Here is a 24875-nt window from a genome sequence, read left to right on the forward strand (position 1 = left end):
GTGGGAAGCCATCCCTTCTTTTCCTGTCACTCCATACCCTGGTGAATAGGCTCTGTCCATCTTTATTGGGAACATTTTTTCCTGATGGGAAAGCACTGCTTTTCCATGCAGGGCACTGAAAGCAGAGTGCCAGGGGCTCTCCATGAGAGAGACAGCAGTGCTGTGCTGGGTAGTTTTTCAGAGCGAAGGGATGTTGGGAGAGCTCCAGGTGTGGCTGAGGGGAGATTTTGTTGCTCCCTGAATTCCCTGATTGAGGGGGAGGAAGGTTGGAACCGGGCTGTGCTCCCAGGGAACAAGGCACAGGACAAGATGATACGGCCCGAACTTGTGCCATGGGAAGTTCAGGTTGGACACCAGAAGGAATTTCTTCATGGAAAGGGTGATGAGACACTGGAAGGGGCTGCCCAGGGAGGTGGTGGAGTCCCCGTCCCCGGAGGTGTTTAAGGAATGCCTGGATGTGGCACTCAGCGCCCCGGGCTGGGTGACAAGGCAGGGATTGTCACAGGTTGGACTCGGTGGTCCTAGAGGTCTTTTCCAAGGGAATTGGCTCCTGTGGGATCCTTCCGTGATTCCAGTGGGATCTTTCCGTGATAATATGGGTAGGGCAGATGAGCATGAGCCCAGGAGCGGCCTCTGCCCGCAGTAGGCGGGGTTGGTTCCCGGGATCCCGCCGAGAATTCCCCGCTGGAATCGCGGCCGGCCCGCCACTGCCCCGCCCCGTGGCGCTACCGCCGGCCGCCACCAGGCGGCGCCGCCGCGCCCCGCACCCCCCGTTGCCGTGGCGACCGCAGGTTGCGTAGCGGCCCTTACGCAGTTGACGCAGTGGGCGGCCCCGGCGAGGCGGGGGCGGCCCCGGCAGGGCGGAGGCGGCGTTGGAGAATCGGGGGCCGCAGGGCCCCCGGCATGGAGGAGGCGGCGGCGGCCGCGGCGCTCCCGAGGCGGCGGCAGCGGGAGCGAGGTGAGGGACGGCGATGGGCACGGCGCGGCGGCGGGGGCCGGCGCTGCGGCAGGTGCGGGGGAGCCGGGAGGGCGCTGGCAGGGCCGGGGGAGCGCCCGCCGCCGCCCCCCGCCCCGCTGGGCTGCAGGCCCGCGCCGCCCGAGGGCTCCGGATCCCGCGGGAAGGGCGGCGGTCCCGGCGGGAGGGCCCCGCGCCGTGTGGCCTGCGCCCCGTGGGGAGCGGGGGATTCCACCTGCGCCTCTGGAAAGCCGCCATCCCGGGCCGGGCAGGTGCGAGGCGTGAAGGTGATCGCGGCGCTCGGGAGTCGGGATGCTGCGGTGGGAGGCGGGAGCGGTGCTGCTGGATGTCCAGGGAGAAGCTGCGCTGTGGGTGTGACACAGGGATTCTTGCTCCCAGCTTTTATTACTTCCCGCAGGGAACGGTACCTGACTTGAGCAACGCGGGCGGATGCTGAGCCGCGGCCGTAAAATTCCCAAATTTAGGATCGCGGGCAGCTGCAGAAGTGAGATATCCTTATGAAAGTAAGGGAGATGTCGCTCCGAGATCTTGGAGCTGGGATACTGCCAGGCTGCTCGGCCAGAATTCCTGCTGTGCCCAATTCTGGGAATTAGTACCTGCTGGTGGATTTGGGACAGGCTTCAGTTGGCACTGGGAATATGGGAATGGGGAGTGCCCAGCCTGGTGCACGCCGTGGTCCTTAGAGCCTGCTCCAGGTGGGAAATCATGGAATGATTCACCAAGGTGGGATATAGAACCCCAGGACGGGAAAGCAGCAAAACTCTGGGGAGTGGTGTTAAAGGAAAGGAGTATTCCAAGGTGGGGATATTCATCTCCCCCTAGATGAAACTTAGTGGGGATGAGCTGCTGCATCCTCCTGGCTGGACAGGGAGAAGCATCCGAGTTTTTGTGGTCAGGCTGAGTGTTCTTAAATGGGAGATAATGAAATTGTGGGAAGTGGCTCTTGGAAAGCTTCGGGCTCTCCGTGAGTCTGGCATTGGCTTGGCTGAAATGTGTATCCTGTGGACGCTGCTGGAAGAAGCTCTCCAAGTTGGAAACCTGAGCTGGGGGAAGGTGTTTGTTGTGCCAGGTGTTGGTTTGCTGGGTCATAAAAGTTGCACGGGGGTCTTAAAGCTGCTGGGGAAATTCCAGCAGTACCAGCTTGGACTGGGAATGGCTGAGGGGGTCAGGAATGCCCAACAGGGACAAGAGGTGTGGAAAAGCATCTGTTATGTGGTAAATGATACAAATAACCTGGATAAAATCCCCCCTTTAAGTGGGGATTTAAATTGGAAATTTGGGAGTTGGCAGCTCTGCTGTCCAAAATTTTACTCAGGAGTGTCAAAATCAGGGATTTAAGGATATGGACTATGTACTGCAGGTACTTTGACCTAAAAAAAATCCTGATTTGACCCGAATTCCCATTTAAATTAAGGCACTGGGCACTTTTTGCCTGCTACCTGCACAGATCCGAATTCCAGAGACAGGGAATGCTGAAATCCCTCTGTGGTTGCTAGGAAAGGGGTGGTGAGAAAGTGAAACTCCTCTGGGCTGTGTCTACCCTGTGTTCCCTTTTCGGAGGCTGGGAAGGAGCAGTTGTGCAATGATGGGACTTAAGGGAAGTGCTGTGCTAGGAGGGAAAGTGAGAAGGGTGGAAATGCTCCTCCCAATGACCAAAAATGTGAGGAATAAAATAATCCCACGTTTTGGAAACTTTGTTAAAATTCACTGCACAAACAATTACAGCGACCAAAAAAACTCCCTCTGCTTGGGGTTTTTTTTTGGCTTTTGTGTGGGAATCTCAGTCCTGTTCCTTCTGCTCTCCCTCCCCTTGGAAGTTAATTAATTGAGAGCTGGCTGCTCCAAACGAGGTCACTTGGATTTCAGAGCTGCCCTATCATTGTATGGGTTTGCAAAATCAGGATTTACGGCTTGTGTGCCTTGGAAATTTTTCCTTAAAGTGGCATAATCCTGGTTTTTGGGGGTCTTTTCCAGGCAGCTGAAGGATGTAGGGAGGAGAAGTGTTCAAATTGGAGTATGTAAAGCTTGGGAAGCTGCTCAGCTTTGGATGGAGAAGAGTTTGGAGAAGCTTCCAATCATTCCCAGGCCTGGCTGTCATTTATGAAACTTCCTTGGACTAAACCAGCAGGAATTCTCTTCTGTCCCAGACATCCCTGTCCTGTCTGAAGACTTTTTTTTGGGGAATTAAGCCTTTATGCCTCCCCTAGACCATGCAGCTTTATTCTTGGGAGCCTTCACCCTGCTTTTCCTCCCCTCTCATTCCATCTTTCCCAAATAAATGACCCTTGGTTCCACCTCTGCTCCCAACAGTGATCCAGCTGATGAATAAGAACATCCTGAGCTGGATTGAGCCCTGGAGTTTGAAGAATTTCCAGTTAAAGACGCAGCAGTTGAGATGGGGTGAGTGAAACCATTTTAATCTGCTCTTGGAGCTGCAGGGCTGGAGTTTTTCGGGCACTGGGAGCAGATGAAAGTGGCCTTTGTGCCATGGGAAGTGTGACAAATGGACTTTTGTGGGATCTGCAGAGAGTGCTGGGAGGTTTATTCCTGCTGGGATGGATGGCAGTCAATCAGGCTCTTCATTCCAGGCCAGTTGGAGCTGATATTTTTGTTATTTCATACATGATATTGTTAATTTAGGTGTGTTTCTATACCTTATTGTGTGGATTTTAAAGGAGAAATCAGAGAAAAAAGTCCTTAAAAATTTACCAGGTGCAGCAGCACCTGCCCAGCTTGGGACTTTGAAAATGGAAGAAATTAGAATGGTCTTCCAGGTTTTGGTAAAAAATGGGAAAGTTTGCCCTGCTGAGGAATATCCTGCCCTGAAATATGGACAAAAATGCTGCTGGACCCTAGCAGGGATTTTGGATACAGGAAGCAATTCCCACAGAGTTTCAGGAAAAATGAGCCCTGTACCTTCAGGCATTCCTTCTTCCTCCTTTTCTTTCCTTTCTCCCCTCTTTCCTGTGGAAGGCACGTGGATCCCTTACCTCTGGATCTCTTTGGAAAGATGAAATAAAAAAAGCTTTGGATTATTTTCCTCATCCTTGCAGCAGGAGCTGGAAATCTGCATGGCAGGCAGAGACTGTCAGGAATTCTGTCCTGGTCTCTTAATCCAGGAGTTTCTTCTTCAACTCAGATCCTTCCTTCACTGCCCTTGTGCTCCAGCAGATCCCTGAAAATCCTCATCCTGCCCCATCCATTGGCATTTATCCCTCTCTTGGGGGAGCCTTCTGAGCTCCTCTTTGAAGATCTGTGGGATTGCGTGAAAATTCCTGGCTTTTTGTTCCCTTCCAGCTGAGAGTTTGGTTCCTACGTGTTCCCTTGGTGTAGAATTAAAACAAGTGGGTTCCTCAGGGCTGCCTTTGAGCTCAATAGGAATTTTCCCCTGAAAACAGGAGACAAGATGTAATTTAGAGCCTTCAATTCCAAGTTTTCCTGGTGTTTTTAATTTGCCATTTCATCAGGAGTCAGTGGCAAATATCCCAGTACAGCTCACTCGTAGCCATCAGTAAATATGGGAATGCCACCTTAAATGAGTATTTTCCACTACTTTTATCCTCTAGAACATGTTTCCTTGGGATTTCTTGGCCTGGAGGTTTTATTATCCCCACAGATCTCAGTGATCCTGATTTTACATCCAGGCAGGCTGCAGGACCGAATCCTTATCCTTGTTCTTTTGGAATAAAATGCTGAATCCCTCAGGCCACCTTAAAACATTTGAACTGGATAATGAGAAGAAACAGGAAAATTCAGGACATTCCTATTATAGTTCAGTGCAGCAAATAGAAAATGGGGAGGCTGGGATGGAATTCAGCCCTTTCTTCCCTGAAAGGTGCTTTTCTTCCCTGGAAAGTTCCCATTTGGATGTGTCCTGCTGCTCCATGTCAGCTGGAAGTTGGAATTTCCACAGCTTTGTATCCTTTGGGGTGAAATTTATTATTCTGTCATGGCTTGTCTTTGCAGCCCAGATCCCTGGTGTTGACACAGCCTGGATGTATTTTTGGAATATGGATTTCAGCTCCAAACTAGGAGCCTCTGGAGATTTGGCTTTTCCCATTGGGTCTGCTAAATGATCCTGCAAATTGGTGCTGTTTTCTCCTGTGGGAAATGAACTGTTTCGCCTCCCAGAAAATCAGAACAAGGCAGGTGCTGCTTAGGAGCTTCCAGCATCTCAGCCAGCTGGGGATTGTCCTGAAAAAACTTTATCCTGCTCTGCTTGGATGCCATGATTAGAATCCTGGAATGATTTGGGTTGGAAGGAGCCTTAAAGCTCACCCACTATCCCAGGTAACTCCAAACCCCATCCAACCTGGCCTTGGACACTTCCATGGAGCCACAACTTCCCTGGGCACCCTATTTCTTGGTGATATCCATATCTTATAAATGTTCTTCATGTACCTCTGGGCCACGTTGGACCTTTAGAAGCATTTCCCCTTTTTGTGACTCCGGTTTTTTCCGGCTGATTCAGTTGTTTGTCACCATCTCCATGGCACCAGAGCATCCGCTAATGACAACCAGCATTTCCCTAAATGAGAGCATTCAGGGATGAACTGGATTTTTCCTTGGAGAGGGGAAAACATATGCCCTCTCAGAGGAAGGAGAAAAACTTCCCATAAAAGCAGGAATTGGTGATTTGTGCTGCTCATTTTCTTCCCTGGACAGAGTAGGGAAGAAGGGAAAATTTCGTGGAGAGATTTTGTGCTCTGTGGGATTGCTCTTCCCTCTGTCTTTGTCAGTTCTCCCTTATTTTCTAGTGGAAAAAGAGACATCCATGTTCCAAAACTGGAAGGATTAGAGCTTTCCTCAAAATTCACTGAGAAATCCAGGGGCAATATTCCCTTTCCCTTTGTGGAATTGTGGTGTTAAAACTTCAGCAGGAAGCCACAGGTTGCTTTGTCTGGAAAACCTTCTTCCCTCTAAATTTTGTGGCAATGTGTTGCTTTTGGAAAAGAGTCTTTTGGCCCTTAAAAAAAAGAAGGGATCATATTTTCTCCCTGAGCTTCTTTGGACACCTCCAATGCCATAATCAAATTTAACTCCATAGGAAACAGGCACATCCCCAAATCCAGTGTTATCCATGGTTATTCCAAGGCCTGACAGAGCCTGAGATAAAGGGATTTGTGGCATGGAACTTTTTGCCTTATGGAATCCCAGCTGGCAAGGAGAATTTCGGGACTCTCTGGGGCCTTGCTCTGACTTTGTGTTCCCCTTGGATGAGGGCGGAGGAATGAGGAGAGGCGAGCTGGGAGGTGGGAAGCACGTGGGAAGCTGCAGAAAATGCTCAGGAATGGGCGGCTGAGTAAGTGTGGAGCCTCCTGGGAATACTGGCAGAGTTGGTGAAATTCCCTTGTGAGGTGGGGAGCGGGAATTTGGGGAGGGAAATCAGGAACATGCCAGTGTTGGAAGTTTCTCTGTTATCTAACATGTGAGTTTGCAGGATGTGTTTTATTCTGGAGAAAAGGAGGGTTGGGGGAACTTCTCATTCCCTACTCCATGACTGGATGTGGGAGCCAGATGGGATTGGGCTTTTCTCCCAGGGAACAAATGACAGGACAAGAGGAAGTGGCCTCAAGCTGCCTCAAAGGAGGTTTAGGTTGGATATTGGGAATATTTCTTCATGGAAGAGGTTGTAAAACACTGGAAGATGCTGCCCTGGGCAGCAGGGACTGGTGGAGTCCCCTTTCCTAGAGGGATTTAAAATCCATATGGATATGATACTTGGGGATGTGGGTTAGGGGGTTGATTGTAGGATTTGATAATCCTAAAAGTCTTGTCCAACCTTAACAATTCAATGGTTGTTAGATTCGATGATCCTAAAAGTCTTGTCCAACCTTAACAATTCCATGATTCTCGATGTGCAGGCCAGGCACTCCTAAGGGGTTTGATGTTCCCAACTTTTCCCATGTCCTTCATGCCATAACCCATGCTTTGTGTCCGTGGATTTGCTGGCTCCTTGCATGTTTGTTCCCCTGAAACCTGGAACCCTGGTTTCCAGCCATTTCTGGATAGGAACTCCAAGGATTCTCACATTTAGCCTTGATTCCCTGGGACACACAAGGTTTAGTTTGGTCCTCAGGGGGATGATCCTGCCAGATTTTCCTTCTCTTGGGGGGTGACAAGACAGGGAAGCGAACTTTTGGAATTGGGACATCGGCAAGCCCGGTAAGGACTCGCGGTTCCGGGTTTTTGGGATACTCTGAGGGGATTCAGGCAGCGGAACTGATCCGAGGTGGCTTTGAACGACTCCGGGCTCACCCAGATCCTTCTGGCTCAGGGGAGCGGAAGGGAATGCGCTGTGTTTGTTCACTGGATGCTCATCCCAGGGCTCGCATTAGTTCAGCGTTCCGTGGCAGCTCCGACCGGGTGGACGAGGTGCTGGGGAGGTGTCACCTGGGCAGGCCGAGGAAAAGGCGGAGTCGCCCCAGGGAATGTGGGAATCTCTCCAACACCGGGGATCTTGGACTGTCCTCAGCCAATTATCCTCCTAAAACCTTGGGGTGTTGTGCAATGGACGAGTCAATCGTAGGATATCCCAAGTTGGATGGAGCCCACAGGGATCATTGGAATCCAGCTCCTGTTGTCCCTGGTGTTCCCAGCTGCCATTGTATTTATCCTGCCGTTTTCCAGATGCTCTCCTTGTTTTCCTTTTTGTGTTAATTCTTAATTGAACAACACTTGGAAGCAGGATGTGGATTGAGGAGAGCGAGAGGCGCTTCCCACTGCTAAGAAATGAGGCTTCTCGTTCCAGAAAAGCCTAGACAGAGGGGGTTTGGTAAACCAGATGGAATGGGAAAAACTCATCCTGGTTCCTGTTCCTGTAGCTGCAGGATTTTGCCTTTTGTGTGCCAGAGCTGGGAAATGCTGCCCTTTGGAGTGCAAGAAGCGTGGAAGGGTGTGGTCGGAGCAATCCGGAACCTTTTCACCTGAAAGCACCTGATTTATGACACCAAAATCCCAATGTTAACATGGATTTGTTTGGTGAACTGCTCAGCTCTGAGTTCCCTGGGGCTGGGCCAAAACACTCCCTCCTGCCTGGCATGGAAAACACAGCCCTGGAGCCTCTGCTCCGGAGCATGAGGGCTCAGCATTCCCAAAAAACAGTGAGTTGGCCTTTCTGTTCTTCCAGCAGGTGCTGTTTGGTTAAACCTTAATATTTAGGGAAGTTTTTGGGTGGAGAGTGGGAGCAAATCCACTTTTCTTTCTGGAATGTTTTCACCATTCCAGTGTATCAGGGCCTGGAAGTTTTACATGGACAGGAGGAAAGCAGATGGATCTTCTGCCTCAGTGTCCAGAGGTAAAAGGTTTTGTGCCAGCGTGTGTGATACTGGAATTCCTGGTTGTCCAAGCCAGGATAAGCAGGAGATCCTGTTCCCAGACAACGTGACCATTTGTTGCTCTGTATTTTAGACAGCTGTCCTGGTGTTTGCTCAGCTCCTTACACCTGACTGCAAGGGTTTTCCAAGGAATTTCCATTTAAAATTGGAGGTTTTGTTGAAACTCTGGCTTTTTTTTGGGGGAGAAAAAGTGACAAATCCCATTAGGAGAGAGGAAAAGGGGGGAAGTTAGGACTTGGTGGCCCCTGGGGCTGTGGCTGCTGCTCCCTTTTTGGAGGAGAAATGAGAGAAGTGTACTTTTACCTTTCCCAATGTTTACAGTATTCCAGCTGCTGAGGCTCCATTAGACATTGCTGCTCTTGGGAAAGGAGATGAGGTTGGAAGTTCTCATGTTCCTATGGGAACAGGGAGTTGCAAGGGAGTTTTCATTTATAAGAAGATTTGTCAGGAAAGGTAGGAAAGGGATTTAATTTCTGACTTAAGTGGGAAACCAAGATTCCTTCTCTCCCAGCTGGCTCCTGACTCTGACTCTTCCCATTCCAGGCTGCTCCGTGGCCTCGGAGTTAATTACAAGTTGGATAAGGAGATGCCCGAATCCGCCCTGCTGTTGTTTTGCTGACTCAGCAGCTCAGAGCTCCTTTTTTAGGGAGGGGGGGCAGCAAAAAGACCACTCTGAATTCCAGATGCTTGTGGAGCAGGGTTAGGAACCCCCTCGGGATGAGTTTTCCATGTTAAGCTGTTCCTGAATCTGCTTTTCCCACCTCCTTGGAAGTAGATAAGATGTTCAGGACACAGAAATCTTTTTCCCCAGTGCAGCTGTTGTTTAGATAGTTCCCAAGGAATATGGGACTTTGCCCAGTCCTGTCTGCAGGCCTCTTCCTAGGAATATTGCCCCATGTGTGCTCAGAAAGGCTGGAAGGGGGGGGAAATTCAGGAAAACAGTTGTGTGAGGGAAGAGGAATTGCAGTCCCAAAGTTCACTTAGAAAATGGAAATGGGAAATAGATGAGAGGTCAATTAAGGAAGAACTGTGGTTTTTATATGAGTTTCCAGCCAAATCCAATGGAAAACAGGCACCTGCCATGGGATGGGGCCTGGGTTTCAGTGTGCTGGGATCCTGACTGAAGCAGCTGTGCAATTTTCCCCTGTGGGAGCTCCCCTAGGGTACTTCTGCCACTGCACCATGGCTGGGTTGTGATCAGCGCATCTGGGACTCTTGCCTGAGGGATCCAATCCCTTAATTTGTCATAAATCTGAGATTTGGGACTTCTGCCTGAAGGTTGTCATCCCTTATTTTGTAATAATGGGTTTTTTTTTTCCCCCCTAAATTTGTATTTGTATTAATTATTGGCTGTTATTAATTACGACTTGGTACTTTAATACTTCAGTTTTCCATGTTTCCAGTGCTGCAGAATGGAATTTGAATTCATCCGTCCCTTTGGAGGGCAGGGAAGTTTCAGCTCTCCGGTTAAAGGGGAGCTCTGCCTTCCTTGGAGCCTTTTTCCTTGGAACTATTTTGGGAACATGACTTCATCTTCCTCCTGGAGCGGGGGAAAAGCCCACCCCAGAAACGTGGGGGATTCAGAGCTTCTGTTCTTCCCTGCAGAAAATCACGGAATTGTGCCTCAGATTTCCCTGAAATGGGGGTGTTGGATCCTGGTAGGAGGGAGAAGGGGTGAGTTGTGTGCTGCTGGTGGACGGATCTGTGTTTTCCAGAGGTCACTCCTTGCTGGCAGCCCAGAGCAGGAGTGGGATTCCTGGGTGCTGGCAGCTGAGGGAGGGGTGTTAAAGAGGCAGCTCCCGCTGGCTTTTCCAGTGATCCCAACCCCTTCCCTCCTTGTTTTCTCTTGGATGTTTACCTCTGGATTCTTTGGCTCCCATCCTGGTAATGCTAAACCCTGTGGTGGACTTGGGAAGAGCTGCATGAGGGTGGAGGTGAGATTTTATCCCAACACATTTCAGAGCCTGGATTGTCTCTTCCTATTCCCCTGCTGCTTTCCTGGTGGAAACACAGAACTTTCCCGTTTTGCTGTGTTGTCTCCTTCCTGGCTTATCAGGGAGAGAGGGAAGAAGGGATGTGTGGGCTGCTGGTGCTGGAATTTAAAACTTCCTCATGAAAAGGGATAGGGTCATCCCAGTGTCCTTTTTACCTTTTCCAGCTTCAGTCTGGCAGCTGGAACACCTTGAAAATTCCAGCCAGGAAATCATGTAACTGAGGGGGAATTATTCCTACTGTCATTCCATAACCTGATTCCCTTACTCCAGAGGAATCATTTGAGCTCTTTTTCTGGACACTGATCCCAGCTGGGAACAACAAATATGGTGGAGGGAGGAAGAAACCTGTGGACATGGAGTTTTTCCAGCTTAAGGAATGCTTGGGTTCATCCTGTGCTGGACAATTCCAGGCTGGATGCTGGAGCTGGATATTCCCTGAGTCTGTGTGCTCTGCTTCTTCCCTCTTTGCAGTGAAAACAGAATCATTCAATATCCATGGGATCTTTATAAATCCTTAAATATCCATGGGAAGTTGCAAAAATGGGAATGTCAGCAGTTGGAGACATTGATTGATTTCTTTTTTCCCCACTGGAGAAGGTGTATTGTCTGTGGAATGTGGGAGAGACTGTCAGGAGCCTGGCTGGGAAGGTGTGTGAGAAGCTCCTGGAATTCTGGGAGCTGTTAGGAGTGCTCAAGAGATCCCTTCTCCAAGAGACCTTTGGAATTCTCTTGGTATTTTGAAAAAAAATCAAAGCCATGTGACAGGGGACACTGGAGTTGTGCTAGGGGAAGTTTTAGGTTGGATACTAGGGAAAATTCCTTCATGGAAGGGGTTGCAAAGCTTTGCAACAGGCTTCAGGGGTGGAATCCCCATTCCTGGAAGGATTTAAAATCTGCATGGATGTGGCACTTGGGATAGTTGTGGTGGCCTTGGCAGTGCTGGGGAATGTTGGACTGGATGATCTTGGGGGGCTTTTCCAACCTGAACTATTCCATGATCCATTTGTCTGTGCTGTTGGACACACAGAAGTCTCAGCCTGGCATTTGAGGACAATTTGCCTCTCCCCTGGGCTGTGGGATCCCAAAACATCTCCACAAGGATGCAGGCAAAATTCCTGTTATTCCTTATCAAAAAGACTGGGAATATTTTGCCTTGCTGCCCAGAAGAGAACTGTAGGAGATTTCGGTTTGTGCCTGTGCTCAGAATTTAAGGCTGAGGGAAGGAACTGAGGCAAAAACAGGCACAGGATTGGGATGGAGAAGAGTCAGACCTGGGCAGGGATAATTCCTGATCCTTCAGATCTTGATTATGATTCTTTAATCAGCTGTGTTAATTACAATATCATATTGCTCCCAGGCCTCTGAGCTCTGATCAGGGATGAGGATGTGAACTGAGAAGGATGGAATAAAGGAATTTTTTATGGCTTTGGAAGTTCACTTGTCCTGGCAATAATGGAATGAGTCACCAAACCCCAACTCTGGTGCCTGTGATCTTTTCTCAGCTGATTAGAACATTCCCACCAAGAGCTCTTCCAGGCGTTTCCTTTTGAAGCTTAATTGAAAAAGCTCTGGATGATTGGATACTTCATGGTTAATTATAAGATAATTAAAGGAAAGCAGGGAAAATCCACACCTGGACAAATCCTGCCGAAGGAATCTCTGCAAAGGCACTCAATTTAATTACCAGGATGGCCATGAGTTGCCTCAGGAATGAGAGGAAAAAGGAATTTCTTTTCCAGCAGCCTCAGACTGGTTGGGCTGGGAGCCAGGGGCTTGTCCTGAAGTAGATCCCAATGAACAGCTTTTTTTCCTTATAATCCTGTTAGGATTATAAATTCAAGTGTGAAATTCGTTTGGAATTCGTGTCTGCTGGAGGAGGGGAAATCAATTGCAAAATGTGTCTCTGTGCTGTTGGATCAGGGATCCTTCTCGTTTTCTGAGGATTGCCAACTTCCCTGGACAAGATTTGAGCTCCTTTTGTCTTTGGAAAAATGGAATTGCTTTCCTTTGCTTTCCAGAAGCTGTGGGGGTGTTGAATTCAGTAGAGAGGGATTGGGATCACCTGGCCATGATCCAGGATGTCCAGCAGCCAGGTGGGAAATCCAGGTACAGCCCTGAGGATGATCCTGCTGGAAAGATGATGTTTTTCCTGTTCAATTCAGACATGGATTGAGGACAGGCTGGGATTGCTGGGAATGTTCAGCCTGGACAAAATAAAGCTCCAGGGAGACCTTAGAGCTTCTTCCAGAGCCTAAAGGGGTTCCAGGAGAGCTGGAGAGGGACTTGGGACAAGGGCCTGGAGGGACAGGACAATGGGAATGGCTTCCCACTGCCAGAGGGCAGGGATAGATGGGATATTGGGAAGAGATGCTTCCAAATGAGGATGGCAAGGCCCTGGCATGGATTTCCCAGAGAAGCTGTGGCTGCCCCATCCCTGGAAGTGTCCAAGACCAGCTTGGCAGGGTTTGGAGCAACCTGGGATAGTGCAAAGTGTCTTTGCCCATGGCAGGGGCTGGCTGGAATGGGATGAGTTTAAGGTCCCTTCCTACCCAAGCCATCTGGAATTAGGGATAGTTTTAGGAGAAGCACATTCATCTCATTTTTGGGATCCTCCTATTTATATTTTAGCAATCACATGGTTGATTTAGTTTCTGGATCATCTCCTGCCACTTCTAGTTACCTCCTGCCATGGTCTGGCATTCCCCAGCTCCAGAGCTGGTGCATTCCCACATGTGGCCAGTTCATTTTTCCTGCTCCCTGTTCACTTGGGGAGGATTGTTCCTGGTTTTCTGTGGTATAACCAATTGTTAGGAACAGTCAGTTCCAATCTGTGCCATTCAGTTTGTGCCTGCACAGCTGCTGGGAGCCAAGGAAAGCTTTTCCAGGGATTTCTTCAGCTGCAGCTCTGCTCTTGTCATGTGGGCTCTCTGCTTCTGCCTCACCTCCTTTCACCTCCCTCTTGTCCAGCTTTTCCAAATGAATTCTGCCTCTGGAGCTGGTGGCTGAGAGGGCAGGGACAGTGTCCCTGGAGTGACAACTTTCCAGGCTCCTTCCAAGCTCTGCTGGAGGACTCCCCCATAACAAGGGAATGTGAGGAGGGTATGGAAACATGGAGAGTGGTGGTAACAGGGAGAAAAATCCCAGGAGAGTTTGGGTTGGAAGGGATCTGGAATGTGATCCAGTTCCATCCCCCAGCCAGGGGCAGGGACACCTTCCACTAGCCCAGGCTGCTCCAAGCCCCAGCCAAGCTGGCCTTGGACACTTCAGGGATGGGGCAGCCACAGCTGCTCTGGGAAATTCAGGGTCTCATCACCCTCACAGGGAGGAATTTCTTGCCAATATCCCACCTAATTCCACCCTGTGGCAGTGGGAAGCCATTCCCATTGGCCTGTCACTTTTTGCCTTTATCCAAAGTCCCTCTCCAGCAATCTTGGAATCTCTCCAGGCACTGGAAAGAGCTCCATGGTCTCACTGGAGCCTTTCCTTCTCCAGGCTGAGCAAGGTCAGTGTATCAAGGAGACACCTGGAGTGTCCATTAGGGAATAAGCATGGAAGCAAGAGGAGATTCCTGGTGCCATGGCTGCAGCCAGGAATGTGTGGCTGTGCTACCTGTGGCACTGAGTTTGCTGGATATCAGAGTGCAGATACAGGAATCAGCAGTTCCAGCTCCAGGATCTGTAGTGATGAAACCACAGAGAGAAACAGGCACAAGGAATCTGTCAGCAGGAAAAAGTTGGAGTAAATATGTGTGAGTAATTCCAGGAGTCAGAGCTGGAAAACCTGTGGAAATTGAGGAGATGTAAAGCTGCCTTATGGAATTAAATAATTGCTGAGCTTGAAACTGAATCCCTATCTCCTGGCTGTCCCTGGGGAGCAGTGGGCAGGGCTGGATCCCTGCTGGGGAGGGATGGGTGTTGTGGCTGCCAGGAGAGCACAGAACCCAAGAGCCTGGAGAAACTGCGGATCAGCTCCACGTGCAGGCTGTGGGTGGTGAGGAGGAGGCATGTGTGTGCTGGGATTTGGAAATGCAGCTCCTGGAGTGTCCAAGGAGAAGGGAATGTGGAAAAATAAATATATTTAAGGCTTAAATATGACACAGGATCAGGGAAGCCTGGGCTTGATTCGTCCTTGCTTACATAAGCAAAAGGAAAAGAGGATTCCTGCTTTCCATCACAAATCTGAGATTCAGGAAGAGTCTGGAGAGTTCAGCTTGGCAGGATTCAGCCCAGGATTGCAGTTCTGGGTTGCTTGGTTGTCATTAGGGAAGCACTGGATGGGTAAGAATTCCTAGGAAAAGGAGAAGGAAGCATTTGGTCTGTTGGTCCTGGCGGTTTGGAGAGGTGTGGGAGCAGTGCTATTTGTTCTCTGTGGTGATTCCAACATCTTTATCCCAAGCACCAGGTGGAGGAAAAGCAGGCTGGTAAGTCCCAGGATTTGATTTCCATGGGATGGGAATTTGGGACTTAATTCCATAAACTTGGGAGAGAGTTGGAGCTGCATGTGCTGGACTGTTGGTGCTTTTCCATGTGCTCTTCCTCAGTGAGCTCCATGTTCCTAATGGACAATGGGCCTTTTTGGGATAGGGTGAGAAAGGAGCTGTTGGGGTGTGGAAGGAGGGAGCTGCTCCCAAGGGTCTCCATGGGGGCTGGAATTTTGGGGTCCTGCAGCACTGGAAAAAGTGATTTATTCCTAGGAGCAACCACTGAGGCAGGAAAAGTTTTCCCAAGCTGTTGTTTGAGTGAGCTGGAGACCTGGAATCTGCCTCTCCTTTCCTCATTCCCTCCCTCCTTCCCTGCTCCTGCTTTCTTTGGATTTGCACTGTAATTAGTAGTTTTATGGGATCTGGGGCAGAGCTGGCAGCCTCCTTTAGAAAACTGTTCTCCAGGTGGGAATAAAGCAGGATTCTTCTGCTGGGAATGCTCAGCCTGATGCTTTCTTTTACTACCAGGGCTATTCCCATGCATTGAGGTGGAAGCCTTGGGATAGGAGGGGCAGAAGCACATGAAGCACATTTCTTGGGAAGTTGCAGCTGGAAATCCAGAGTTAGGCTTGAAATGTTCCCTTTGAGCTTAGGAAAAAGGGGAAGAGGATGCTGTCCATGTCCATATCCCAGCCATGAACATTTCTGGGCTGAAATTCCCACATCTGTGCTGTTGTACATTTAAAATTCCCACCTGAACAGGTGTTCCTGTCCTGGCCCTTCCCCACACAGGACTTTGGTGTTTGATCTTTGCTTCCAGGATAAACATGGAAGTGAAAGTGGACACATTCAGTGTGGAAAGAAGCCCTTGGATAGCGGCAATCCTTTGGATGCTGGTGATTAGTTCACAGGATCTTGCTGGAAAAACATGAATTCAGGGTTTGTTTCTTAATCCATAAATATTCCTGTAGGTTCTGGTTTATCAAATGAGCTTGCAGAAATAACTGATTCTAGGATATTGTGATGTTGCTTTGATTTTCACTGGAGGCTGGGAAAAATCTGGAATTGGGGCCAAGAAGCAGATTCTGCTTAATCAAGTGCAAGATTGATGCTTTCCAAAATATTGGAAAGTGGGAATCTGGGAGGGTTTGGAGAGTTACAGGAAAAGGCAAAGCACAGAAATGGCATTTTCAAGGAACTCATAGTGTTCAGGAATGTTCCCTCTTGAACATACTCCCACAGGATGAGGTCCTCAAATAGGCTGGTGGTGGCATCCACTGAAGTTTCACTTGGGCTTTGGGAAGTATGACCTCCATGACCTCTTTCCAGGCTGATTTCTAGGAATCTGGGATACAGGCATGTCCTCAGCCAAGGAAACAAGCAGGGACACGGTGATGGAAATAAACAGGCAGCATCAGGAAAATGGGAATAGGTCATGTGCAGGTCAGGCTTAGGCTGCTTGGAGCTATTCCCAAGGTTTTTGAGCCTGGAAGTGTCACAGATCCAGGATCATGTTTAATGAGGACAAATTGTGTTGAGAAAAGATGCATTTGAGTTTAGATTCCCAAAAAGCCTTTCCAGGTAGCATTGATTCCCAGCATTTTAGACTTGCAGCTGGGCATGTCATGGAATATGAGAAGAGGAAAGCTTCTGAGATAAGTTGTGGGATACAGAAAAAAGGTCAAATTGGGAATGCTGATGAGCAGGGAGTAGAGTGAGAAGCTGCAGGCCCTGAAATTCCACGTGTGTCCCTCTTCCCCCTCAGTTCCAGGAGGGAGGGAAATAATCCCTAGTTTAAATTTCCTTAGGATCATTCCTGGGTGATGAGCAGAGCCAGCATTGCCTCCTATACCGGCAGATGCACGTGGAGGGAACCTCTCCCTGACGATTCCCATGGCTCTGGAGCCTGGAGCCGCCTCTCCGGATGCGCTTCTCCTCTCCAGCACATTTGTGGGGAGGGGGGAGCAGGGAAGGAGTGCCAAGGAATGGTGTTGACCACACGGTTTTCCCGAGTTTGGCAGGGATTTTGTGTTCTCCCACTTCTTTCGCTCTCCTCGTGTTGGCAGCGGTGGTCCCGGCGCAGCTCCCGGTGGCTTTCCCTGCATGTGACTCATCCCCAGGGAATTCCTGAAGCAATGAGTCAAGTTATTGGGAAAACTGTTTGCCCACTAGTGTAAACTAGGGAGCCAAGAAGCTGCTTGCAGGAGAGGAGAGAGGCAATTCCTTTTGGGAATGACTGGGCTTCTCCTCCCTCTTCCCGAAGGCATTGCTTCCAGATGTGCCAGAACAGGGATGTGTCTCTGAATTCAGTATCTCACCTGGATATTTGCTCCTTCTGCTTTTTTTTCTGCATTTTTGAAAAGGAGGCTGAGCTGCTAACCATTCCAGGGTGGAGTAAAACAGTCAGGAATTTGCCAGGATTGTAGTGGAAAATAGCTTTCTCTAAAGAAATGAGGCTCCATCCAAAATTCTCCTTGTGAAATTACTGGTCACCTCTTGGATTTGCCCTGGCTGGCTTCATCCAGCCCTTGGAGTTTTGGCTATAAATAACTCAGGAGCAGTGGGCTTTCCAACCAGGAATTACCAAGTTCTGTGTGTAGCTGTGGGATATTTCAACAAAACCAAGGTTTGGTGATTCCCAGTAAATATATCCAGGGAACTGTTGTTCCACACCTGGGAGCAGATTTGGGATGCCGGGAGCATTTATTGCTGTATCCACCACCTCATCCAGCTATTCCTTTTGTATTCCCTACCCCATTCAAACCAAGCTTTCCTTGTTGTAGGGGATTTTATTCCCCTGTAGAACATGGAGTTGTGTTTGAAATCCCAAATTAATTGGAATTTGTTACATTTTCCCCCGTGGCAACTTGGCCGTTATTTTTGCCCGAGCTCGGAGTGGTCGGGAAGCTGCCCGTGGGCTCTGCCGGCACAAGCTGTGGGTGGAATTGCGGAGCTGCCGGCACCGAGACAACGACTGGGGGTTGTTTTTAACTCCATTCCTGGCGGCACACTGGGACTCTGTGTGACAGTTCCTTCTCCACTCCCAGGTTCCTGAAAAAGTGGTGCCTCCCCTTGTTTCTCAGCCAGGTGTTTGTGCAGGCTTTGGGTTTTCCATAGGCTGGTGAGTCTGGAGCTCTGGAGTTAAGGTGTACTTTTGTCGAGGTCAAGGAGAAAAGTCCTGGGAATCTTGGAGGTGTGAGTGAGGCTTTTCCATCTCTTTCCAAGCATTATTCTCCCTTTCCTTTGGGCAGCTGGAGTACCTCACAGTGATCCCTGTCTTTATAGATTTATCCCTACAAACCTCTTCCTGTATGCCCAGGGATGGTTGCTGAGGTCTGGAATTAATAAAGCCCTGTGGATCCTTCACCAAGGGGGACATGGAAGTGCTGGACCGTGTCCAGGGAAGGGTTTGGAGCACAGGGAGCAGCTGGGGGAGTCAGCCTGCAAAAAATGAGGATCAGGAGGGATCTTCTCACTCTCCACAAATCCCTGACAGGAGGGTGGAGTTGGGTGGGATCAGGCTCTGCTCTCAGGGAATAAGTGGCAGGATGAGAAGAAATTGCCTCAAATTGCACCAGGGGAGGTTTTGGTTGGATATTAGAGAAAATTTCTCAATGGAAAAGGTCTTAAAGCATTGGAGCAGGCTCCAGTGGTGGAATTCCCATCCCCAGAGGGATTTAAAAGCCATGTGGATGTGGCATTTGGGGACATGGGATAGAGGTGGCCTTGGAAGTGCTGGAAGAATGGTTGGACTCGATCTTGGAGGGCTTTTCCAGCCTTAATGGTGATGCTGTGGACAAATCCTGGCCCATGGGGTGGTGCAGGGATATCCAGTGGAGAGAAGCATTGGGATGTGCAGTGTCAGTGGTGTCTGGGACTGGGATCCCTGGGAACAGTCTCAGAACTGGTCCCAGTTGTTCAGAGGAGGTTAATTTCAAAGTGGAGAGTTTCCTTGTTTCTTTTTGATTCAGTGAATCCCTTATCCGGCTTTTAACAGGGAACAAGTGCTGGGAGTGGCACTTTGGGATTTGTCCATCCTCTTGCACTAAATCCATTAGGGTTTGCAAGACAGTCCCATTTTTCCCAAAAACACCACTGCTGCGGTCGAGTCCATGCCAAGGAGATGCATACTGGAGTTTCCTTATTAAAAATTAATAATTCCCAGTGTAACAGAAAGGAGATGTTGTGCATGCTTGAGGGAAATGTGGGATTCATTAGACCTTTTTCTACCCAAAGCAGGAGAGTTTGGAGTTAAGGAAAAAGGGGATGGATTTAACCAAGGAGAACATGCACCTTGTTGTGTTTATGGCAAAGGGACTTTGGGAAGGAGTCTGAGGAAGGAGTGAGGTGGGATGGAGATGGATCAGTGCTGGGCCAACTGGGAAGTGGCTATACCAATCCTGTATCCATCACCATTGCAGTTGCAAGGAATTTATTCCAGGATTTCAGGGTTAAACTGGTGGGCCAAACAGGTAAGTTCTTGTTCTCTGTGTTTTGAAGGTCAGTTGATGCTCCGAGATTATTTTGGGAATTTGTGTCAGTGGGCAGTGCTGGAGTTCCAGATCCAAGCTGATCCCATTAGTTCTGTCCCAATGACATTGTGGAGGTGACTGTGGTGCCATGGCCTTATCCCAAGGGATCCACATCCAAAGTGTGCCAAGCCACAGGAGGCTCTTTGAACCTTTCCTGTCTCCAAGCTTCATTCCCTGGCTCTGCTGCTGACTGTTTTTATTCCATTCTCCTTGGAAAATGGGAGATTATCAAGGAGAATCTTCAAAGTAGCCATGAAGATATCCCAGAATTCTAATCCCCATTGATTTTTGCCAGTGATCTCTGCCTGGGATTTGCTTATAAATATGGCTCTTAAATGGAGAGCCATATTTCCATGAATCCATGGAATATTCCTTAAAGTAGGGGTCTGTTCCCTTAATCACCTCCGGTGAGGGCAGAGCTCTCCTCACAAGCTTCCGGCAGCTGCTGTGCCTTCTTCCCCCTGGGAAGAGCTTTCCCTGCAATTCCTGCAGGCAGTGCTTGCAGCAGATACTTCCTGCCCCTTGGAAATGGCAGAAAGGACTTGCCTTCCTTTGGTGCTGTGGAATTTGTCCCCTCTTGGTATTTAGTCCTGGAATGGTTTGGTTTAGAAAGGACATGGAATGCTCATCCCATTCTAGCCCCTGTTGTAGACAAGGACACCTCCCACTATCCCAGGTTGCTCCAAGCTTTGTCCAGCCTGGACTTGTCACTTCCAGGCTTGAGGCAGCCACAGCTTCTCTGGGAAATCCATGCCAGGGCCTCACCACTCTCACAGGGAAGGTTTTCTTCCCAAGATCCAATCCAAACCCACACCATGTGAGTGGGAAGCCATTCCCCCTTGTCTTGTCCCTCCATGCCCTATTCCAAAGGCTCTTTCCAGCTCTCTTGGAGCCCCCTTATGCACTGCAAGAGGCTCTAAGGCTCCCTAGAGCCTTCTCCTCTCTGGGCTGAGCTATCCCAGCTCTCCCAGCCTGGCTTGAGAGCAGAGCTGCTCCATGCAAATTCCTCTGACCCATCCCCCTTCTCCCTGGAAGGCGAGAACAATTCCCAGATTGTGAGAAACCAATTCAGAAACAGAAAGAGCCTCATTTAAAACCCTTCAGAACAGCTGGATGGGGCCTGGTGGGGTTGGATCCAAGCTGGAATTGATGATTTCCGTCAAGTTCAGTAAGTGCTTGGTGGGAACAGGAGGGTTCTGGGAGCTGCAAGGGAATGATGCAGCCTGGAATGGAAGCCCATATTCCATGTGGGACATGTTAGTGAGGGAAGGAATTATTTGGGGTGATTGATGGGACCACAGTTCTGTTGGTTAGGGAAGTGAACTGTTTGTTATCCTGCAGAGTGAAAAGGCAGGATGCAACATCCATGCTGTGCCCTCAGGACAGGTGTCTCCAGCACCTGGGCAAGGTGACCTGGATGTGCTCTCGGGGAGAAGGGAAGCACCTCTGCTCTGGAACAGAAAATCACTCCTGAGGAAAAGCTGCTATGGGAGCTGGCAGGACACAAAGCTCCTTTGGTTTTGGTTTTCCTGCTGCATTTCCTAAGAAGTTGAGCTGGGAGCTGGCAGGCCTGGGCTTGAACTTCCCAGCGGGACAGCAGGTTGGGACTGGGACATTCCCAAAGAACACGGTGACATTTCAGCCAGGGAAAGGGCTCCGGTGAGGGGCAGCATTCTGGGACATGGTGCTGGATTTCTGTGGAACAGCCAAGGGCTCTGTCCTTTAGCAACACCTGCAACCATCCACTGAGACCTACAAATCCAATCTTTTGGGGAATTCTGTAGCCCTGAGAAGTGAAGGCAAACATCTGGCTTGTTTAGAGGGAATTTCCTTGGGTGAGTCACCCTGGAGGACTCTGGAATTTGCAGAGGCCAGCTGGGAGAGGGTGCTGGCAGAGATGAGATGGGATTGCTTTGTCATACCTGGGTCTTGTGAAAGTGCCATCAGGTGCCTGAGGGAAAAGGTAGGGAAGGAATATTGGGATAGCAGGGCTTCCTCCATCCAGACATCCCCAGGGATCTGTCAGAGGGAGAGAAAACTCCCAACAGGTCTGATTTCAGCCTGGGTTTGGCCTCCCATCTTTTGCTGTGAACAGCAGCAGGTTGGGGACCAGGGGAGGTTTTGAGGTGATGGAAGTGGGAATTCTGAGTTAGCCTGTGGATGCAGGGATGGGGATTTGCAGGGGGTTATGAGTCTGTGGATGCAGGGATGGGGAATTGCAGGGATGCGGATTTGCAGGGGGTTATGAGTCTGTGGATGCAGGGATGGGGAATTGCAGGTGGTTGTGAACCTGTGGTTGCAGGGAAGGGAAATTGCAGGGGCTTGTGAGTCTGTGGATACAGGAATGGGGATTTGCAGGGAGTTGTAAGTATTTGGATGCAGGACTGGGAATTTGCAGGGGATTGTGAGCCTGTGGGTGCAGGAATAGGGAATTGCAGGGAGAGGGATTTGCAGGAGGTTATGAGCCTGTGGATGCAGGGATGGAGAATTTCAGAGTTGTGAACCTGTGGATGCAGGGATGAGCAATTGCAGGGATGGGGATTTGCAGGGGGTTGTGAGCCTGTGGATGCAGGAATGGGGATTCACAGGGATGGGGAATTACAGGAGTTTGTGAACCTTTGGATACAGGGGTGGGGAATTGCAGGGGGTTGTGAGCCTGTGGATGCAGGGATGAGGATTGCAGGGGGTTGGAGCATTGGGCTGTGTGGGTGCCTCGGGAATCTGCGATTCTGGGAGCTTGGAGCAAATCCTGCCTGGATTTGGGTGGAGGGAGTGGGTGACTCCGGGGGTGTTGCTGTGGTGTGGGTGGGCTCCTGGCATGCAGGATCCAGGCACAGCCTTTTTCCTTCAGCTTTATTTCCTGGTGCACTTCTCCCTAAGGAGGCTCATGTCAGATGGGATGGGCTGTTGAATTAGCCTAAGTCTCCGAGGTTTAGCTGGAATGTTTTCTCACTGTAGCGTTTTTCTCCCTTGCTCTTTTCCCTAAGCCTTTCTCTACAGACAGCTAATTCTCCCCTTCCCCCACATCCTGTCATAGCCCAGAGCATGTCACAAGGAATTAACGGCTGGAAAGGCCGGGAGAGGCTCCTCTGGAACAGTCTCTCCTTTCTGTGCCCGGGGTGGCCCCCTCTGTGTGTCCCTTTTGTGTCCCATCCAAGTCCCCTCCCCCTGGCCATTCACTGGGACGGTCGGTGGCCAGGAGCCTTTCCCAGCCCCGTGCCACGGCTGTGTCCGAGGGCTCCCGGCAGCGCTGCCGCTTTCCCGGTGGGAACAGGGCGGAGGTTTGTGCCGCTCCAGGGTTTTCCTCCTCTCCCGGCTCCGCATCTCTGACAGCATCGCCCGCTCTCGCTCCCAGTCCTCCTTCCCACAATCCACGTACAATCTCCTCAGAATAGGGATGATGTCACTTCCTTCCAGAGGGTGCTGGGGGGTGTGGAAGGGGGAGTCACGACCTCTGGCTCTCGGCATTCCCGGTGGATAAATGAGGTGCAGGGAGGGACTTGCTCTGAGGATGATGCCCGGCTCTGTCGGCAGGCAGATCCCAATTCCCACGCCGTGCTTCCCTTTGCCGAGTGGGATTTTCAATGGCTGCAGGAAGAGTTTGCTGTTCCCTCCTGAGCTTGTGATGCCTGTCTCCCTGGATATGCACTTTTCCTGAAATACCCTTCTGGGAGAGGAGGATGCGCAGCGGCTGGACCACATGCAATGTAAGGTTCCTGCTTCCCTAGGTCTTGCCCGGCTCTGAGGGGGCTCCTTGTGCATGTGCTTCCCTTTTTTCAGTGCTGGGAGCTTGGGGCTGCTTGTACTGGGATTCAGCTTTCAAGATCCTGGGAATGTTTGGCTCTTTGCAGCAGTTTTAGGGACAGTGTGAGGTTCTTGCTGTCACAGAGCCAGGGTCAGTGGTCTCAGGGCTCTTTGCGCTCCAGCCTTCCGGTCCTCCCAGTTCCTCTGCTGGATCGTATCTTCAGCATCTTAAAACAGTTCCTGGGATATGCTGTGCTGGGATGAAGCTGAAGAGTTCTCACAGTGAGAGCTTTTTCTGGTGGGTTTTTCAGTCTCAGGCCTTCCATCATCTCCCTCCTTTCCAAAGCAGGGGCAAAGCCCTGAGCCTCCTGGTTTGAATTCAGGAATCTTTGGGAATAAATTGGGAATGTTCCTGCCCTGGGAGCCTGGTAAGTGGAGTGACAGTTCCACAGTGAGTATTCCCGTATGTGACAGTGAGTGACAGGCTTCTCCGCTCTGTCCCCATCTGTTGCCGTGGATAAGGAATCCACATTGGATATTTGTTGCTGTCGTTGATATCCTGCTTCTCGAACTGGGAGAGGGTGCTGGGAACTGGGAGAGCCCAGCTGGAGGGGTGGAAGAGTTCCGGAAGGCGCGTTGGTGGGACACAGCCGAGGGATGACGGGAACGGAGCTGGACTGGGAGGTGCTGGAGGTGTATCCAGGGTTTGTGATATCCCAGCTATCCTGGGTGGTGAATGACAGGCACGATGGGGCTGGCAGGCAGTCTCCAGATGGCCAGAGAAGTGAAGGTAGAGCTGCAATGTACCCAGTGCTCTGATTATTCTGTGCTGAGGAAGTGGGAATCTAAATGGCGTTGGAATTTCGCATTTGCTTTGTTTGTGGAATGGAGCATTTCTTTCAACTGAGTGACAAGCTGGAAGCGGCCTGTTAACTATGGAATCCCCTGGAATTTAAGGGGATTGTGTAGGTTTTCAGCAATGGGTGGCTGAAATGGGTTGGAAGATCCATCCCAGCGGCTGTGGGTGTTGCCCCAGGAGAGGAGACTCTGGATTTGGAATATTCTGGGAAGTGGTGGGGTAACCACACCTGACTGCTGGGTTGGATTTAGTGGGACAGGGCAGGAATTGGTGCCATGGGCTGTCTCAAACCCAACATTTCTGTTATCTGGAGGGTTCAACTTAGTTTAAATCATGAGCAGCCTGGACTGGTGGGAGCTGTCCCAATCCATGACAGGGAGGTGGAACTGGATCATCTTCAAGATCACTTCCTATCCAAGCTATGCTGGAATTCTATGGATGTCCTCTCCTTTCTAATTTTTTTTACCCACAGCACTAAATTAGGGGCATCATATCCAAGTGTGGTTTTTTTTTTTGCCTGGTACAGGAAGTATTGCAGATAATATTCCCTTGGGAATGCTGTCAGAAATCCTGTTGTAAGTAATGGATGAGGACACTTAGTTGTCTGCTGTTGGGTTCCCAGAGGCAAAAATCCAAGAGCACTTAGGGATTTGCAAGTGCAGCTTTGGAACAGCATGGCCACCACAGGACATGGGTGGAGCACTCCAGCAGCAGTGCATAGATGTGGGAATTGGGAGGTTGGAGGAGTTGGGAACTGAGATGGATCAATTGGGAGAGCTTGGAGCAGAGGGGCACAGGTGAGGTGGAGCGTTCCCTGGTAGCGCAGGTAAGAAGTGGGACAGGGATTAGGGCATGGAAAGAGGGACAGGACTAATCCTCCAATCCAGAAATCCCTGGTGTCTGTGGAAAGAGTGCAAAGACACCATCCTGGATTTGGCAAAACCAAGGAGAATTCCTGGTAGTGGGTCATGTGTTGAGCCAGGAAGGCAGGAGTGGGATAAGGTGTGCTGCCA

The 24875-nt window shown here is 50.1% G+C and overlaps 1 protein-coding gene across 1 annotated transcript in view; it reads left to right on the top strand.

Moving 5' to 3' along the window:
- The first annotated feature begins 22904 nt into the window (after positions 1 to 22904).
- Positions 22905 to 24875, top strand: part of DAGLA (diacylglycerol lipase alpha) — a 34535-nt gene continuing 32564 nt past the window's right edge. The window contains exon 1 of the mRNA XM_058806669.1: positions 22905 to 22966. The gene's annotated coding sequence lies outside the window, so the exon portion shown is untranslated. The remainder of the gene's footprint in view (positions 22967 to 24875) is intronic.

This window comes from Ammospiza caudacuta, chromosome 6 (genome assembly GCF_027887145.1).
Source record: "Ammospiza caudacuta isolate bAmmCau1 chromosome 6, bAmmCau1.pri, whole genome shotgun sequence".
NCBI classification, from domain to species: Eukaryota; Metazoa; Chordata; class Aves; order Passeriformes; family Passerellidae; genus Ammospiza; species Ammospiza caudacuta.